Source organism: Mustela nivalis (genome assembly GCF_964662115.1).
Source record: "Mustela nivalis genome assembly, chromosome: 17".
NCBI lineage: Eukaryota > Metazoa > Chordata > Mammalia > Carnivora > Mustelidae > Mustela > Mustela nivalis.
The window spans coordinates 7275056-7290549 of record NC_139036.1 but is presented as its reverse complement, the minus strand read 5'-3'; the positions used below and the strand labels follow the sequence as shown (position 1 = coordinate 7290549).

At 41.5% G+C, this 15494-nt stretch overlaps 1 protein-coding gene and 1 long non-coding RNA gene across 5 annotated transcripts in view; one reads left to right on the top strand and one right to left on the bottom strand.

Moving 5' to 3' along the window:
* DNAH9 (dynein axonemal heavy chain 9) overlaps positions 1-15494 on the bottom strand; it is a 318684-nt gene that overhangs the window by 7917 nt on the left and 295273 nt on the right. The window lies entirely within an intron of this gene.
* Positions 1-15494, top strand: part of LOC309852137 — a 30268-nt gene that overhangs the window by 6099 nt on the left and 8675 nt on the right. Inside the window, exon 2 of the long non-coding RNA XR_014305089.1 lies at positions 12796-12905. This is a non-coding gene — a long non-coding RNA (uncharacterized lncRNA). The remainder of the gene's footprint in view (positions 1-12795; positions 12906-15494) is intronic.

Below are 15494 nucleotides of genomic sequence, written 5' to 3'. Positions count from 1 at the left end.
CTTGTGTTAGGGAGTGAATGTGTCCCTCCCTGCCCACCCAGATTTCTGTGTTGAAATCCTAATCCCTCAGTGTGATCATGGCATTAGGAGGTGATGGGCTCGTGAGGTGGGTCCCTCATGCATGGGATTGGCACTCTTGTTATAAAATGGCCCCTCGAGAGCCCCCTTGCCCTTTCTGTCTTGTGAGGACAGGGTAGGAAAGTGACCCGACTGTGAACCAGGAGGTGCCCCCCCCCCCCAGACGCCAGATCTACCGCTACCTCTGGGACCGTGAGAAGTACATTTCCATTGCTGATGAGCCAGCCAGCTCGTGTTCAGTTAGAGCAGCCCGTGTGCACTGAGGCCGCTTGGCTGGCCCCAAGTGCAGACTGCTGAAATGTCAGGTCTCTGTGGGGCCTAGAGTTGCCGTGCCTGTGGATGGGACACTGGACCATGCAGTTCTAGGCCCAGCTCTTTCCTGACTCTTGGAAGTGCTTAAAAACAAAACAAAACAAACCAAAACCAAAACAAAACAAAAAACTTAAGCACACCTTCCTTAAAGAGGAACTTGTTTCAGTTCCCAAGTGATAGCTAACCCTCTGACCCCCGATTTATAGGAAATAGGTGACTAACTTCGTCATGAACCTCATACAGCGTAGCTAGTGTGTATATAGAAAATACCGTGGAATCGAGTGGCTGGGCTATTTTCAGATCTAAATACCTTAATATTTTAAAGAAAAGGCAAACATCCCCATTAGAGCAGTGCCAGGTCATCCAGACCAAAAGAGTACAGCCTGAGTCACAGACGTTTAACAACTAGCTGTGCCACCCAGCAACCCCACTAATTCTTTATTATGTGGAGTTTATAAAACCTAGCTATTAATAAGGTTTCCCTAAAAACAGTTGATTTAATAAGATAACATTAAATATCAAAATTAAATTTACTGCAAAGGGAAAAAAATGAATGAGTTCAAACCCTCTCTTTTATGAGACCCTATCCATGTAACCTTTTCTTACCCCATTACACTATCTAGGACCTTCTTTACGATGATGAATGAGTCATAAGGGTGGACATCCTTGCTTATTTCCAAACTCAGAGGGAAAAAATTGTCTTTCACCATTAATTGTGGTTTTTCTTAGGTGTCCTTTATTTACTTGAGTAAAGGCCCTTTTCTTGTTTTTCTGACATTTAAAATCAAGTGTTGATGTTCAATTTTATAAAATCCTTTTTTTCATCTATGAAAACGATCACATGGTTTTCTTATGCAGTGCATTCATACAGTGAACTCCACTGACTGATTTTTGAAAGTTAAAGCCAACCTTGCAGTTCTGGGATGAACCCCGTGTGACCATGATGTACTAACCTTTTCTTGTATGATTTCATTTACCAACATCTTGCTAAGGATTTTTGTATTTGGATTTATGAGGAATATTTGTCCTTCATTTTCTTTTCTCATAGTATCTTTGGTTTTCGTGTCAGGTCAGTTCTGGCCTCATAAAATTTATTGGGAAGCATTTCCATTGCTTTCTATTTAAATTAAACTATTTGAGGGGCACCAGGATGGCTCAGTTGGTTAAGCGTCCGACTCTTGATTTCAGCTCAGGTTGTGATCTCAGGGTCCTGGGATCAGGCCCCACATCAGGCTCTGTACACCATGGCAAGTCTGCTTGGGATTTTCTCCCTGCCTCTGCCCACCCCCCACCACGCTAAGATAAATAAATAAAACTTTAGAAAAAAATTAAGCTATTTGAGGTAATTGTAGACACATTTGCAGTGGTAAGAAATAATACGGATAGGTCTTGCCTACTCTTTGCCCAGGTGTCCACAGTGCTAACATTTTGCAAAACTGTAATACAGTATTACAAACAGAATGCTGACATGGATACAGTGAAAATACAAACATTTCCGTCACCATAGTGTCCCTCACGTTGCTTCCGTCTAGGCACACTGACTTTCCTCCTGGTCTCACCCTTTCCATAACCCCTAGTAATGACTGATCAGTTCTCCACTTCTATAAATGTGTCTTTTCAGTAGTATTATATAAATGGAATAATTTATCAAAACTTTTACCTTCTGGGCTTGGCTTTTCACTAAGCAAAGTTATTTGGATATTCACCCAGGCTTTTCACTGTACCAAATTGTTGATTCCTTTTCATTGCTAAGTAGTATTCCACAGTATGTGTGGTAGGCAGAGTAAAGACCCTTCCAAATATGTTCACGTCTCAATCCCTATAACCCGTGAAGATGTGACCTCATGTGGCAGAGGGGATTTTGCAGATGTGATTAAGATAGGAGTTTAAAGTGGGGGTGGGAGCTTATCCTGGATTATTGGGGTTGGAAGCAGGCAGGAGAGTCAGAATCAGAGATAGACTGGAAGATGCTATGCTGCTGGCTTTAAAGATGGAGAAAGAAGCCACTGGCCAAGGATGGGAGAAGCTGGGAGAGGCAAGGGAGCCTTTCCTAACTTCTTCCCTCGAACCTGGAGAATAAATACAGCTCTGCCCAAATCTTGATTTTAGCTAACGGCACCCATTTCAGATTTCTGACCTCTAAAACTGTAAGATAAATTCTTGAAAGCCAGTAAGTCTGGGGTAACTTACTACAGCAGTAAGACAGGATAGATGGCCATGGTTCGTTTCCCCATTTTACCCACTGAAGGACATCTGGGTTCTTTCCAGGTTTTGTTATTACAAATGAAGCTGCTCTAAACATTTATGTGTAGATTTTCCTGTGAAATTAAGTTTCCATTTCTCTGGGATAAATACCCAGAAGTGTAATTCTTAGGTTGTGTGGTATTGACATATTTAGTCTTTAAAGCACTGCCCAGTTGTTTCCCAGAGTGGCCGTTTTATATTCTCACCGGCAATGTGTGAGTTCTTCCTTTTATTCACATCCTTGCCAGCATTTATAGTTGTCATTCTTTTTTTTTTTTTAAAGACTTTATTTGTTTGACAGAGAGAGTACAAGCAGGAGAGCAGCAGGCAGAGGGAGAAGCAGGCTCCCTGCTGGGCAGAGAGCCTGACACGGGACTCGATTCCAGGATCACACGACCTGACCCAAAGATGCTTAACCGACAGAAACACCCAGGCGTCCCGTGTTATCATTCTTATTTTTTTAAAAAAAATTTTAATTCCAGTATAGTTAACATGCAGTGTTATATTAGTGGCAGGTGTACAATATAGTGATTCAAGAATTCTGTATATTACTCGGTGCTCATCATGAGAAGTGTATTCTTAATTCCCTTCATCGGTTTCACCCATCCCTCCTCTCACCTCCCCTCTGGTGGCCATCCGTGTGTTCTCTCTAGTCAAGAGTCTGTTTTTTGGTTTGTCTCTCTTTTTTTTGTCTTTGCTTATCTGTTTTGTTTCTTAAATTCCCCATAGGAGTGAAATTGTATGGTATTTGTCTTTCTCTGACTTGTTTTGCTTAGCAGTATACTCTCTAGATGTCTTCACGTTGTTGCACATGGCACGATTTCATTCTTTTTTATGGCCGGGTAATATTTCAGTGTGTGTGTGTGTGTGTGTGTGTATACCACATGTTCTTTATCCATTCATCTATGGACACTTGGGCTGCTTCCATGTCTTGGCTATTGTAAATAATGCTATAGTAAACATCGGGGTGCATATGTCTTTTTGAATTAGTGTTTTTATAGTCTTTGGGTAAATATCCAGTAGTGGAATTACTGGATCATATAGTTGTTGTATTTTTAACATTTTGAGGAATCTCCATACTGTTTTCCACAGCGGCTGCAGCCGTTTACATTTCCACCAAACAGGGCAAGAGGGTTCCTTTTTCTCCACATCCTCGCCAACACCTGTTGTTTGTGTTGATTTTAGCCATTCTGACAGGTGTGAGGCAATTTCTCCTTGTGGTTTTAATTGCATTTCTCTAATGATGAGAGATGTTGGATTACTTCTTTTTTGGTGTTGAGCTGTATCAGTTCTTCTTCTTCTTTTTTTTTTTTTTTTAAGATTTTATTTATTTGACACAGAACGGCAGGCAGAGAAAGAGAGGAGGAAGCAGGCTCCCTGCCAAGCAAAGAGCCCTATGTGGGACTCGATCCCAGGACCCTGGGGTTCATGACCTGAGCCAAAGACAGAGGCCTCAACCCACTGAGCCACCCAGGTGCCCCCAGCACTGTTTTTCTGAAATGCTGTCTTTCCCCCATTGACTTGGTTTTGTACTTGTCAAAAATCATTTGAGATATTTCCACTTTCTTTATTCTGTTTTGTGTGTTTGTCCCTCTACCAATAACACACAGTCTTGATTACAATAACTATATAATTTCTGAAATTAGGGAAACTGCTTCCTCCTCCTTAATTCTTTTTCAAAATTGTCTTCACTATTTTAGTTTTATGCTTTTCCACATAAATTTTAAAATGATCTTCCCTGTATCTACAAAAGGTTCTTGCTGGGATTTTGATAGGAATTGCATCGAACCTGTATACGAATTTGAGTAAAATTGACATCATATGATGTAATCTTCTAATCCATGAATATGGTATGTCCCTCCATTTATTTCTGTATTCTTTATTTTATCTTATCACTGTTCTGTAGATTTGAGCACACAAGTCCTATACATGTTTTGTTAGATTTATATGTAGGTATTTCACTTTTTTTTTTTTTTTTAATCTAGAAAAATGTTTCTGTGGCTGATGTCAAAGAAATTTCCTCTCTTCTCTTCCAGGATTTTTATCGTTTCACGTCTCACATTTAGGTCGTTGATCCTTTTTCAGTTAATTTTTATATGTTATTAGAAAGTGGTCCGTTTTCATTCTTTTGGTAAATGTGCAGTTTTCTCAGCACATTTATTTATTGAAGGGACCATCTTTTCTCCCACTGTATATTCTTGCTTCCTTAGTCATATATTAATTGACCATATAATTAAGGGTTTATTTTGGGCTCTCTGTTTTGTTCCATTGATCTATGTGTCTTTTTTTGTTCTAATAACATACTATTTTCATTACTATAGTTTTGTAGTGTACCTTGAAATCTGGGGTGGTTATACCTCCAGTTTTCTTCTTTCTTGGGATTACTTTGATTATTTGGGGTCTTTTGTGATTCTGTATAAATTTTAGGACAATTTGTTCTAGTTCTGTGAAGAATGCTATTGGTAATTTGATAGGCATTGCATTGAATCTGTAAATTGCTTTGGGTTCTGTGGACATTTTCAACAATATGGTTCTCCTAGTCCATGAGCATGGAATATCTTTCCATTGGTTTGTGTCATCTTCAGTTTCTTTCATCAGTGCCCAGAGCTTTTTAAGAGTACAGGTCTTTCACCTCCTTGGCTAAGTTTATTCCTAGGTATTTCTCTTCTTTTTGGTGCAATTGTAAATAGAACTTATTCCTAGCCAAAAGGCCAAGAAGCAATTAGTTTTCTTAATTTATCTTTCTGCTCCTTCATTATTAGTGTATAGAAACAGTATGAATTTCTGGTTATTTTGTATCCTGCAACTTTACAGAATTCATTTTTTACTTTTAATAGTTTTTTTTTGTGGAGTCTTTAGGGTTTCCTGTGTATGGTATCATGTTATCTGCAAATAGTGACAGTTTAATTTCTTCCTTACCAATCTGGATGCTTTTTATTTCTTTTTCTTATCACATTGCTGTGTTTAGGCCTTACAGAATTATGTTGAATAACAGTAGTGAGAGTGGTCCTTCTGTCCTGTTCCTGATCTTAGAGGAAAAGCTTTCCAGTTTTTCAGTATATAACTAGTTGCTTCTCTCTGGATACTTTTAAGATGCTCCCTTTATTTTTTTTTTTTTTTTCAGAGTTTATTAAAGAGTTTGTGTCTTGTTTATTTATTTATTTATTTATTTTTTTTTAACTTTTTATTTTTTATAAACATATATTTTTATCCCCAGGGGTACAGGTCTGTGAATCACCAGGTTTACACACTTCACAGCACTCACCAAAGCACATACCCTCCCCAATGTCCATAATCCCACCCCCTTCTCCCAAACCCCCTCCCCCCAGCAACCCTCAGTTTGTTTTGTGAGATTAAGAGTCACTTATGGTTTGTCTCCCTCCCAATCCCATCTTGTTTCATTTATTCTTCTCCTACCCACTTAAGCCTCCATGTTGCATCACCACTTCCTCATATCAGGGAGATCATATGATAGTTGTCTTTCTCTGCTTGACTTATTTCGCTAAGCATGATACGAGCTCCCTTTATTTTTAATCTTTGACATTGTCATATGTCTTGGTGTAGACCATTCTTGAGTTCATCTTATTGGGGACTTTTTGTGGTTCCTGGACCTGGATATCTGTTTTCTTGTCTAGGTTAGGGGAGTTTTCAGCTATTATTTCTTCAGATAAATTTCTGGCCCCTTCTCTCTCATCTCCCTTCCGGCAGGTGAATCTGCTCCCCGTCTGTCAGTACTATCCCTCCCCATCATATGTAGACTCTCTATCCTTTGTTGTGCAGAAGCTGTTCAGTCAGCCTTCCTCTTCAGGAGGAATTGTTCTATATATAGGTGTAGATGTGGTGTGACTGTGGAGGAGTTGAGTTCAGGGTCTACTTACATCACAATCTCAGACCCCCCCCCCACCCCCATCTTTTAGGGTTGGTTTTTTTGGTGACAAGTTCCTTTATGATTTTCCTTCATCTGAAAATGTCTTGATTTCCCCTTCATTCCTAAAATATTTTCTCTGGACATAGGATCGTAGTCTGTGTGATACCTCACAGGAGGGAGATAGCAGCAGGAAGTCTGCATATGGATTTCTCCTACTCCTTCTGTGACTTCTTCCTCCACGATCCAGCTGTGTGTGTATTCTTACTGGCCCATGATAACAGTCTCCGTCGTATGTGTACTGTATGCTGAGATCCAGTCTTCAACCGTGGGAGTGATCTGGGGACAGAATCCCCGACACAACAGCATATTGTTACATCTTGTTTATTTATTTGTTCTGACAGTTCTAATCAGTACTTTGGATGCTTGGAACATTTATAATTAATGTAATTATCAATAGGACAGAGTTTAAATCTACCATATTTTACTTACTTTAGTGGTTGCCCTAGGACGGGGTTGGCAAGTTTTCTGTAAAGTGTCACATAGTAAATACTGTCGGCCTCATAAGCCACATGATATTTGTTGCAGCTATTCACCTCGTCAGTTGTTACACAAAAGCAGCCATACACAATGGGTGAATTAATGGTTGTGACCATATTCCAGTAAATGCTTGCTTACAGAAACAGGCTGTGGGCTGGATTTGGCCTGTAGGCCAGTAGTTTGCTGACCCCTCCTCTAGGATTTACTGTATATGTCTTTAAGTTATCATAATCAACCTTCAAATAATACGCCACATGACGTACAGCATAACAACTGTACTTTTTCACTTTTTATGCTGTCGTTGATATACATTTTGGTTCTACATATTATAAAGCTGATAGTAATTATTATTTTTTCAAAAAGTCAATTATTTTTTATGATTTTAAGTGATAAGTATCTTTAATACAGCTCACATATTTAATATCTATGGAGTTGTTAATTTCTTTGTGTAGATCCAGATTTCTTTACGGTATCATTTTCCTTCCATCTGAAGAATTTCTTCAAACATTCTTACATTTTAGGCCTGCTGGATATAAATTCCCTCAGTTGTCTGAGAACATACGTACAGGCATACCTCAGAGTTATTGTGGATTTGGTTCTAGATCACTGCAGGAAACTGCATATTGCAATTAAGTGAGGCAAATGGATGTTCTGGTGTCCCAGTGCATGTGAAAGTTATGTTTACACTATACTGTAATCTGTTAAGTGTACAGTAGCATTATGCCTAAAAAGACAATGTACATAACTTAATTTAAAAATAATTTATTGCTAAAACTGTCAACCATCATCTGACCTTTCAGTGAGTCCTCATCTTTTTGTTGGTGGAGGGTCTTGCGTCAGTGTTGATGGCTGCCGACCACTTAGGATGGTGGGTGCTGAAGGCTGAGGTGACAGTGGCAATTTCTTAAAATAAGACAACAGTGAAATCTGCCGCATCAATTGACTCCTCCTCTCACAAACAATTTCTCTGTAGCATGCGATGCTGTTTGATAGCATCTGACCCACAGTAGAGCTTCTTTCAAAATCAGAGTCCATCCTCTCAAACCCTGCTGCTGCTTTACCAGCTAAGTTCATGGAATAGTCTCAATCCTTTGTTGTCATTTCAGCAGTCTTCACAGCGTCTTCACCAGGAGTAGTTTCCATCTCAAGAAATCACATTGTTTGCTCATCAATAAGCAGCAACTCCTCATCCACTGAGGTTTTATCAGGAGATTGTAACACTTTGGACATGCTCAGGCTCCCCTTCTGCTTCTAGTTCTCTTGCCGTTGCCACCACATCTGCAGTGACTGCCTCCACTGAAGTCTTGACCCTCATAGTCATCCAGGAGGGTTGGAATCAAGTTCTGCCAGAGTCCTCCTGCTCATGTTGATATTTTGACCTCTTCGCATGAATCACAAATATTAATGGCATCTAGAATGGTGACTCTTTCCCAAAGGTTACCTACTGACTTTGTCCACATTCATCAGAGGAATTTTACTATCTATGGCAGCGAGAGCCTTATGAAATGTATTTCTTAAATAGTAAGACTTGAAAGTTGAAATGGCTCTTTGATCCATGGGCTGCAGAATGGATGTGTTAGCAGGGGTGAGAACAACATAAATTTCACTGTACATCTCCATCAGAGCTCTTGGGTGGCCAGGTGCATGGTTAACAAGCAGTAATATTTTGAAAGACATTTTTCTGAGCAGCAGGCTTAAAATATTCTGTAAACCATGTCATAAACAGATGGGCTGTCATCCAGGCTTTCTTTTTGCATGGATAGAGCACGGGCAGAGTAAATCTAGTATCATTCTGAAGGACCCTGGGATTCTCAGAATAGTAAATGAGCATTGGCTTTAACTTAAAGTCACCAGCTGCATGAGCCCCTAACAAGAGAGACAGCCTGTCCTTTGAAGCTGTGAAACCAGGCATTGACTTCTCCTCTCCAGCTATGAAAGTTCTAGATGGCGTCTTCTTCCAGTAGAAGGCTGTTCTATCCACACTGAAGATGTGTTGCTGAGTGTAGCCACCTTCATTAGTCATGTTAGCTCCATCTTCTGGAGAACTTCCTGCAGCTTCTACATTAGCACTTGCTGCTTGACTTTGCACTTCTACGTTGTGGAGATGGCTCCTTTCCTTAAATCTCCTGAACCAGCCTCTGCTAGCTTTAGATTTTTCTTCTGCAGCTTCCTCACCTCTCACAGCCTTCATGGAATTGAAGAGCATTAGGGCCTTGCTCTGGATTAGGCTTTTGCTTAAAGGAATGCTTGGGCTTGTTTGACCTTCTCTCTAGACCACTAAAACTTTCTCTGTGTCAACAAGAAGGCTGTTTCTCTTTCTTACCATATGTGTGTTCAGTGGAGAAGCAGTATACTTTCCTTTAAGTACTTTTCCTCTGCATTCAGAGCATAGGTAATCCATTTGGTGCAGTGGGCCTAGCTTTTGGCCTATCTTGGTTTTCAACCTGCCTTCTTCACTAAGGTTAGTCATGTCCAGCTTTTGATTTCAAGTGAGAGACATAGGACTCTACCTTTCACTTGAATACTTAGGAGCCACTGTAGGGTTAAAGTTGGCCTAATTTCAATATTGTTATGTTTCAGGGAAGAGGGAGGCCAGTGGAGAGGGTGAGACAGAGGGAGGCTGGTCAATGGAGCGGTCAGAACACATAAATATTTACCAAGTTTGCTGTTTTAAATGGGCCTAGTTGGGGGACCTGGTGAGGCACCTGGGTAGCTCAGTTGGTTAAGGGTCTGCCTTGACTCAGGTCACGATCCCAGGGTCCTGGGATTGAGCCCATGTTGGGCTTCCCGGTCAGTGGGGAGTCTGCTTCTCCCTTTGTCTCTCCACCTGGCTTGTGTGCTCTTTCTTGCTCATTTCCTCTCCAAATAAATAAAAAATATTTTTAAAAAAAGGTAAATGGGCACGGTTTGTGCACTCCAAAGCAATTACAATAATGATATCAAAGATTACCGATCACAGGTAACCATAACAAATATAATAATGAAATAGTTTGAAATATGGTGAGAATTACCAAAATGTGACACAGAGAAACAAAGTGAGCAAATGCTGTTGGAAAAAAATGAGACCTATAAACTCGCTTGATTGCAGGGTTTGCTACAATCCTATTTGGGGAAAAAAAAAATCTCTGAATCTCAGTAGAGTAAAATGCTACAAAATGAGGTATGCCTGTATTTAGTTTTCTTTTTTGAAAGTTTTTTTTTTTTTTTGGTTGTCGAAGAGTTCTGGGCTTATTTATTTATTTTTTAGATTTATTTATTTGAGAGTGAGCGGGAGAATGAGAGCAGGGTGGGGAGAGGGAGAGAGAATTTCTGTCAGAGCCCTCACAGCAGGAAGCCTGCCAGGGTGCTCGATCCCATGACCCTGAGCTCATGACCTAAGCTGATATGAAGAGTCAGACCCCAACTGACTGAGCCACCCCGCACCCCTATAGTTTTCTATTTGGTGCTTTTCCTTTAGTACCTTCTCTCTCCACTGTCTCCAGCTTGCATAGCTCCCTACCAGAAGTCGGCTGCCATTTCTCTCTCTGCTCCTTTGCATATGCTTCACCCCACCTCCCGCCGTGCCCCTCATCCCACCTGCTTTGCCCTCGGGTTTCACCAACTTCATCATGAGGTACCTCCACATAGTTTTCATTAGGTTGACTCTACATGGGGTGTGTTGAGCTTCTTGTGCCTGTGGGTTTATAGTTGCTGACAAATTTGCAAAGCCATGGCCCTTACTTCCTCAGGTATTTTTTCTGACCCTCCCCATCACCTCAATCCTCCTGGGGCTCCAAGGACATATGTTGGATCACTAGATATTATCCCACAGGTCCCTGATGTGCTCTTCACTTTTTTCCAGTATTTTTTCTTTTCCCCTCACTTTGGATAGTGTCTTTGGCTATGTTTTCATCAGCTGTAGGTCTTCTGAAGGTCTCATTTTTCATTCAGCTACTATGTTTTCCACCTTTGTATGTTCTTCGTATATGTTCCATTTGTACTTCATCATATTCCCATTTTCTTCAGTCTTCAACATACACAGCGAACTCAGGATCTTGTCCTAACCTCCTTGCGTGTGAATTCCATCATCCCTGCCATTTCTGGTGCTTTTCTGACCCACTTTTCTTCTGGATATGGGCTATATATTCCCGCTTCTTTACATGCCTGTAGTTTGTTTTGTGTGTGTCAGACACTATACATCTTCTATTCCTGAGTGCTGGATTTCATTATATGCCTTTAAATAGTGCCAGAAAGATTTACTATTTTTTAAAAATATTAATTAATTAATTCATTAATTTGCCTGCAGTTAATTTACTTGAACTCAGTGGATCTATTGGTGGCTTGCATGTCAGGTTTGCTGCAGGGGGAGTACAAACCAGCTTTCAGTCTTAGTCTGGGTCCAGTTCAGTCCTTTTACTAAGTTGATACCCTTCTGAGAATCCTCCCTGAAACTTCCTATGTTGTCGCTGTTTCGTTTTTTGTTTTGTTTTGTTTTTAATCTTTGTACTCCAGCTAGTGGGAACACAAACTATTCCCAGCTCTCTGTGAGCTCTAAAAATTGTTCTCTCTGCTCCTGTCTTATGGTTCCTTCCCAGCCTTGGCTAATTTTTTTTCCTCACTTATGTGCAGAGCTGTAGCCAGCCAGAGTTTCGGGGGTTCCCTCTGCAGATGTCGGAGGCTTTTTGTCTGGGCAGCTCCCTGTCGTAGGCACTCTGCCCTACAAACCCCACTACTTTGGCCTTCATGAGCTCTGGTCTGTGTGCTCAGTTCGGTAGAACTGTGGGGCTCTTTTCCTGAACTGCCCAGAAACTGCCTCCCCATAGTAAGCTTGTACAGTGAAGGGATCGCCTTCCTTCTTCCCTTTCAAGACCCACAGTCATGTCATTTCCTGCTTGTCCAAATTGCTGGATTGTACACCATCAAGAGTGAGCCCCAGTGGAAACTGTGGGCTGTGGCTGATGGTGATAATTTAGTGTAGGCTCCTCTTTTGTAACAAACGAGACCATGCTGTTGGGATATATGGATAGTGGGTCCCTGATAGGGAGTATGTGGGAAATATCTCTATGTCCCTCTTGATTTTGCTGTGAACCTAAAAACGGCTCTAAAATAATTAAATCTTAAAAAAATGTGCCATACTTAATTTTTAACACCATTTGGAAAATCTGAAGTCATTTCGATAGAGAAACATCAAATGTGTAGCTTGGCTTTCTTAAAAATTTCTCACATCTGCTTACAATATGGTGTTAATTCATTCTGACCATGATTTTGCATTTGCTAATTGAATGTGGAAGTGACAGAGACTTCGAGAATGTACTGTCTCTGAGGTTTTGCCAGTTTGAGAGTGAAGAACAATTCTGGAAAAGAGGAAACCATTCATCTTGTAGTTGGTTTCTGAGGTCAGTATTCCCATGACCTTGAGCTGAAGGAGGAATGGCTCACTTTCATTGTAGGGGCTGAGAAGAAATGACCCCACACAAATTCACTAAGTCTAAGTTGTGTCCGTTTCTTAAGAGAAAAGAAAAGTATCGACTCTAGGACAGTGTTTCCCACAAGCTGTTCAGCAAACATCAGTTTTCTGCGGTGTTGCCAGATTGGCTGCGGTGGGCAGTCAGGAAATTTCTTTGGCCAAGCTCTGGGCCAGTGGGTCCTTCTTAAAGACTCCAGCTACAGTAACATACAGAAACGTGTTTGCATTTGTGCGAGCCTGATTTTCTCAAAATTCCTCCTGCCTGGATCCTCTGTGCCGCTGATTAATATCTGTACTTGCTTGCTTGCAGGTCAAGAGTCAACTCAAAGAAAACTGACCAAGTGAATGCTGAATCCCTGTCTTAGGAACATGCTGCATTACAGGGTCCTGTGACTTGCTTGCCGCATGTCAGCACGGCAGGTGAGTCTGGGCGAACGAAGCCAGGGGGTGGTGTGCGGAGAGGGGTCCTTTATTGTAGATACGAAGGCTAGCAGCCTGTGACCTTAACCACTTTATTCATCCCTATAAAGACATGCTTTCATAATCGAGTAAAAACCTTATTTTTCCTATAGTTCTCCATTCTTTGGAGTCCGTGAGCCGTGCTTTATTTATTTATTTATTTATTTATTTATTTATTTATTAATAATAAAGCTCAGATGCCTAGGCTACAGTTCAAATGTAGGACTCAAACCTCCAGAGGGCCAGGAGCGTCCATTCGGAAAGGGCACCCCTGATGGGTCTGAAGCAGCTGGTGCCCTGGGCTCACAAGGGGGTCAGCAACACCCACATCGTCCTCTGCGAGGGGCCACAGGGTGCACCCTGTCCTGAAGGTCAGTTCCTATCTACTTTTTCTTCCTTCTGAACATGGTCTTTGCAGCCAGCTTTCACTTTTCTGGAGCAGGGGAGGAGGAGGAGGAGGGAAGTGGGAACGAGATGGGCAGTGCCCCTGAGGGTGACCACAGCCCACCCGGCTGGGTCTTCTGAGTGCCGGAGGACCCGAAGGCACACGGGCCAGGGCGGCTGCCTGCTGAGGGGTGACTGTAAGTCATCAAAGGGTCAAAGCAAGGCCCTATCAGATCCACACTATCAAGTCAGCGCCCAGTGGCTCAGAGTACAGAGCTGGACTAGTTCTCCAAGTCAGCGAGCTGGAGCTCAAGTCTGAGTGTCCTTCGTGTATTCAGAAACCGATCTGGTGATTTAGCCACGGGCAGCTTAGGAAACAAAAAGTCTGACGTCCTAAAACATCTGAATAATCAAACACGATTCTTGGAGCACCTAGGGGGCTCAGTCAGCTGAGTGTCTGACTTTGACTCAGCTCACGATCTCGGGGTCCTGGGATTGAGCAGCAGGGAATCTGCTTGTCCCTCTCTCTCCACCTTTTCCTATATGACCTTTATTTTGTTGACAGAGGTTCCTGTAACCCTACTTTGTGGAGGGTTTTTTTTTTTTTTTTTAAATCATGAATGGATGTTGTACTTGACCAAATGCTTCTTCTGCATCAACTGAAACGATCATGTGGTTTTTATCCTCTTATTTATGTGATGTGTCATACTGATTGATTTGTGAATATTGAAGCACTCCGTCTCAGAAATAAATCACACTTGATTGTAGCGAATGATTGCTTTAATGCATAGTTGGATTCAGTTTTCTAGTATTTTGTTGAGAATTTTTGTCTCCCTGTTCATCAGAGATGCTGGCCTGTAAGTTCTGATTTTATGTGGTGTCTTCAATCTGGTTTTGGTGTCAGGGTGACGCCAGACAAATGGAGCGAATTTGGAGGTTTTCCTTCCTCTTTTATTTTTCGGAAGAGTTTGAGATGAATAGGTATTAACTCTTCTTTAAGGTTTGGTAGAATTCACCCAGGAAGTCACCTGGTCTTTTATGTTTTGGGGAGTTTTTTGATTAGTGGTTTAATTTCATTGCTGGGAGTTGGTGTGTTCAAATTTTCTGTATCTTCCTGATTCAGTTTTGGGGGGTTCCATGCTCTAGGAATTTATCCATCACTTCTCGGTTGTCCCAATTTGTTGGCATATAATCTTTCATCATCTCTAACAATCTTCTGTATTACTGAAGTGTTGGCTTATATTCCTTGTCTTTCATTTCTGATTTTGTTTGTATCCATTCCCCACCCGAGAGAGAGCGTGCTTGAGCGGGCTGGGGAGGAGGAGAGGGAGAGAGAATCTCAGCAGGGAGTCTGATACGGGGCTAGATCCCATGACCCTGAGATCGTGACCTGAGCTGAAACCAAGAATTGGGTGCTCGGGATGCCTGGCTGGCTCAGTCGGTAGGTATCTGCCTGCGGCTTGGGTCATGATCCCGGGGTCCTGGGATTAAGTCCCAGGTCGGGTTCCTTGCTCAGCTGGGAGCCTGCTTCTCCCTCTGCCTCTCCACACGGCTCCTGTTGCCACCCTGCTCTGACAAATAAAAAAATCTTAAAAAAAAAAAAAATAAAGAGTTGGGGGCGCCTGGGTGGCTCAGTGGGTTAAGCCACTGCCTTCAGCTCAGGTCATGATCTCAGGGTCCTGGGATCGAGTCCCGCATCGGGCCCTCTGCTCAGCAGGGAGCCTGCTTCCCTCTCTCTCTCTCTCTGCCTGCCTCTCCATCTACTTGTGATTTCTCTCTGTCAAATTAATAAATAAAAGATCTTTATTTTTTTTAATTTTTTATTTATTTTTTTTAAAGAGTTGGGTGCTCAACCAACTGAGCTACCCAGGCACAGCCTCCCCCTCCCCTGCTTTTTTTTTTTTACATGAGTCTGCTAAAGGTTTATCAATTTTGTTGATCTTTTATAAAAAAAATCTCCTGATTGTATTGATCTGTTCTATTTTTGTTTCTCACTTTGTTTTTAGTTTTTATTTCATTTATTTCTCCTCAAATCCTTATTATTTCCTTCTTTCCACTGGTTTATTCCTCTTTTTCTAGCCCCGTTAGGTGTAAGGTTAGGTTGTTTGAGATATTTCTTGCCTCTTGTGGTAGGCCTGTATGCTATAAACTTCCCATTTTGAATTG